Below are 4,773 nucleotides of genomic sequence, written 5' to 3'. Positions count from 1 at the left end.
TCCCCCAAACATGGTCCTATACTGGCTGAACGAGACACAGCAGTCCCCATTGGATTCGGGTGGAATTTGTATTTTTGGTGAATATTTTAGTGACAGTGGGCCATTTGTCATGAAAACCTTGGCCGATTTTTTCAATAGCTTCCAGGTCTTTGGACCGATTGACTCAAAATTTCCCCCAAACGTGGTCCTCTACTGGCTGAACGAGACACAGCAGTCCCCATTGGATTCGGGTGGAATTTGTATTTTTGGTGAATATTTTAGTGACAGGTGGCCATTTGTCATGAAAACCTTGGCCGATTTTTTCAATAGCTTCCAGGTCTTTGGACCGATTGACTCAAAATTTCCCCCAAATGTGGTCCTATACTGGCTGAACGAGACACAGCAGTCCCCATTGGATTTGGGTGGAATTTGTATTTTTGGTGAATATTTTAATGAAAAGCAGCCATTTTTCATGAAAACTTTAGCCGATTTTTTCAATAGCTTCCAGGTCTTTGGACCGATTGACTCAAAATTTCCCCCAAACGTGGTCCTATACTGGCTGAACGAGACACAGCAGTCCCCATTGGATTCGGGTGGAATTTGTATTTTTGGTGAATATTTTAATGAAGAGCAGCCATTTTTCATGAAAACCTTGGCCGATTTTTTCAATAGCTTCCAGGTCTTTGGACCGATTGACTCAAAATTTCCCCCAAACGTGGTCCTATACTGGCTGAACGAGACACAGCAGTCCCCATTGGATTCGGGTGGAATTTGTATTTTTGGTGAATATTTTAGTGACAGGTGGCCATTTGTCATGAAAACCTTGGCCGATTTTTTCAATAGCTTCCAGGTCTTTGGACCGATTGACTCAAAATTTCCCCCAAACGTGGTCCTATACTGGCTGAACGAGACACAGCAGTCCCCATTGGATTCGTATGGAATTTGTATTTTTGGTGAATATTTTAATGAAAAGCAGCCATTTTTCATGAAAACTTCAGCCGATTTTTTCAATAGCTTCCAGGTCTTTGGACCGATTGACTAAAAATTTCCCCCAAACGTGGTCCTATACTGGCTGAACGAGACACAGCAGTCCCCATTGGATTCGGGTGGAATTTGTATTTTTGGTGAATATTTTAGTGACAGGGGGCCATTTTTCATGAAAACCTTGGCCGATTTTTTCAATAGCTTCCAGGTCTTTGGACCGATTGACTCAAAATTTCCCCCAAACGTGGTCCTATACTGGCTGAACGAGACACAGCAGTCCCCATTGGATTCGGGTGGAATTTGTATTTTTGGTGAATATTTTAGTGACAGGTGGCCATTTTTCATGAAAACCTTGGCCGATTTTTTCAATAGCTTCCAGGTCTTTGGACCGATTGACTCAAAATTTCCCCCAAACGTGGTCCTCTACTGGCTGAACGAGACACAGCAGTCCCCATTGGATTCGGGTGGAATTTGTATTTTTGGTGAATATTTTAGTGACAGGGGGCCATTTTTCATGAAAACCTTGGCCGATTTTTTTGAATTGCTTCCAGGTCTTTTGACTGATTGACTCAAAATTTCCCCCAAACGTGGTCCTATACTGGCTGAACGAGACACAGCAGTCCCCATTGGATTCGGGTGGAATTTGTATTTTTGGTGAATATTTTAGTGACAGGGGGCCATTTTTCATGAAAACCTTGGCCGATTTTTTCAATAGCTTCCAGGTCTTTTGACCGATTGACTCAAAATTTCCCCCAAACGTGGTCCTACACTGGCTGAACGAGACACAGCAGTCCCCATTGGATTCGGGTGGAATTTGTATTTTTGGTGAATATTTTAATGAAGAGCAGCCATTTTTCATGAAAACCTCGGCCGATTTTTTCAATAGCTTCCAGGTCTTTGGACCGATTGACTCAAAATTTCCCCCAAACGTGGTCCTATACTGGCTGAACGAGACACAGCAGTCCCCATTGGATTCGGGTGGAATTTGTATTTTTGGTGAATATTTTAGTGACAGGTGGCCATCTTTCATGAAAACCTTGGCCGATTTTTTCAATAGCTTCCAGGTCTTTGGACCGATTGACTCAAAATTTCCCCCAAACGTGGTCCTCTACTGGCTGAACGAGACACAGCAGTCCCCATTGGATTTGGGTGGAATTTGTATTTTTGGTGAATATTTTAGTGACAGGTGGCCATTTGTCATGAAAACCTTGGCCGATTTTTTCAATAGCTTCCAGGTCTTTGGACCGATTGACTCAAAATTTCCCCCAAACGTGGTCCTATACTGGCTGAACGAGACACAGCAGTCCCCATTGGATTCGGGAGGAATTTGTATTTTTGGTGAATATTTTAGTGACAGGGGGCCATTTTTCATGAAAACCTTGGCAGATTTTTTCAATAGCTTCCAGGTCTTTTGACCGATTGACTCAAAATTTCCCCCAAACGTGGTCCTATACTGGCTGAACGAGACACAGCAGTCCCCATTGGATTCGGGTGGAATTTGTATTTTTGGTGAATATTTTAATGAAGAGCAGCCATTTTTCATGAAAACCTTGGCCGATTTTTTCAATAGCTTCCAGGTCTTTGGACCGATTGACTCAAAATTTCCCCCAAACGTGGTCCTCTACTGGCTGAACGAGACACAGCAGTCCCCATTGGATTCGGGTGGAATTTGTATTTTTGGTGAATATTTTAATGAAAAGCAGCCATTTTTCATGAAAACTTCAGCCGATTTTTTCAATAGCTTCCAGGTCTTTGGACCGATTGACTCAAAATTTCCCCCAAACGTGGTCCTATACTGGCTGAACGAGACAAAGCAGTCCCCATTGGATTCGGGTGGAATTTGTATTTTTGGTGAATATTTTAGTGACAGGGGGCCATTTTTCATGAAAACCTTGGCCGATTTTTTCAATAGCTTCCAGGTCTTTGGACCGATTGACTCAAAATTTCCCCCAAACGTGGTCCTATACTGGCTGAACGAGACACAGCAGTCCCCATTGGATTCGGGTGGAATTTGTATTTTTGGTGAATATTTTAGTGACAGTGGGCCATTTTTCATGAAAACCTCTGCCAATTTTTTCAATAGCTTCCAGGTCTTTGGACCGATTGGCTCAAAATTTCCCCCAAACGTGGTCCTATACTGGCTGAACGAGACACAGCAGTCCCCATTGGATTCGGGTGGAATTTGTATTTTTGGTGAATATTTTAATGAAAAGCAGCCATTTTTCATGAAAACTTCAGCCGATTTTTTCAATAGCTTCCAGGTCTTTGGACCGATTGACTAAAAATTTCCCCCAAACGTGGTCCTATACTGGCTGAACGAGACACAGCAGTCCCCATTGGATTCGGGTGGAATTTGTATTTTTGGTGAATATTTTAGTGACAGGGGGCCATTTTTCATGAAAACCTTGGCCGATTTTTTCAATAGCTTCCAGGTCTTTGGACCGATTGACTCAAAATTTCCCCCAAACGTGGTCCTATACTGGCTGAACGAGACACAGCAGTCCCCATTGGATTCGGGTGGAATTTGTATTTTTGGTGAATATTTTAGTGACAGGTGGCCATTTTTCATGAAAACCTTGGCCGATTTTTTCAATAGCTTCCAGGTCTTTGGACCGATTGACTCAAAATTTCCCCCAAACGTGGTCCTATACTGGCTGAACGAGACACAGCAGTCCCCATTGGATTCGGGTGGAATTTGTATTTTTGGTGAATATTTTAATGAAAAGCAGCCATTTTTCATGAAAACTTCAGCCGATTTTTTCAATAGCTTCCAGGTCTTTGGACCGATTGACTAAAAATTTCCCCCAAACGTGGTCCTATACTGGCTGAACGAGACACAGCAGTCCCCATTGGATTCGGGTGGAATTTGTATTTTTGGTGAATATTTTAGTGACAGGGGGCCATTTTTCATGAAAACCTTGGCCGATTTTTTCAATAGCTTCCAGGTCTTTGGACCGATTGACTCAAAATTTCCCCCAAACGTGGTCCTATACTGGCTGAACGAGACACAGCAGTCCCCATTGGATTCGGGTGGAATTTGTATTTTTGGTGAATATTTTAGTGACAGGTGGCCATTTTTCATGAAAACCTTGGCCGATTTTTTCAATAGCTTCCAGGTCTTTGGACCGATTGACTCAAAATTTCCCCCAAACGTGGTCCTATACTGGCTGAACGAGACACAGCAGTCCCCATTGGATTCGGGTGGAATTTGTATTTTTGGTGAATATTTTAGTGACAGGTGGCCATTTTTCATGAAAACCTTGGCCGATTTTTTCAATAGCATCCAGGTCTTTGGACCGATTGACTCAAAATTTCCCCCAAACGTGGTCCTCTACTGGCTGAACGAGACACAGCAGTCCCCATTGGATTCGGGTGGAATTTGTATTTTTGGTGAATATTTTAGTGACAGGGGGCCATTTTTCATGAAAACCTTGGCCGATTTTTTCAATAGCTTCCAGGTCTTTGGACCGATTGACTCAAAATTTCCCCCAAACGTGGTCCTATACTGGCTGAACGAGACACAGCAGTCCCCATTGGATTCGGGTGGAATTTGTATTTTTGGTGAATATTTTAGTGACAGGTGGCCATTTTTCATGAAAACCTTGGCCGATTTTTTCAATAGCTTCCAGGTCTTTGGACCGATTGACTCAAAATTTCCCCCAAACGTGGTCCTATACTGGCTGAACGAGACACAGCAGTCCCCATTGGATTCGGGTGGAATTGGTATTTTTGGTGAATATTTTAGTGACAGGTGGCCATTTTTCATGAAAACCTTGGCCGATTTTTTCAATAGCTTCCAGGTCTTTGGAC

The sequence above is a fragment of the Pagrus pagrus genome, assembly GCF_965226575.1.
Source record: "Pagrus pagrus genome assembly, chromosome: 7".
Taxonomy (NCBI): domain Eukaryota; kingdom Metazoa; phylum Chordata; class Actinopteri; order Spariformes; family Sparidae; genus Pagrus; species Pagrus pagrus.
This window is presented reverse-complemented; position numbering follows the sequence as displayed.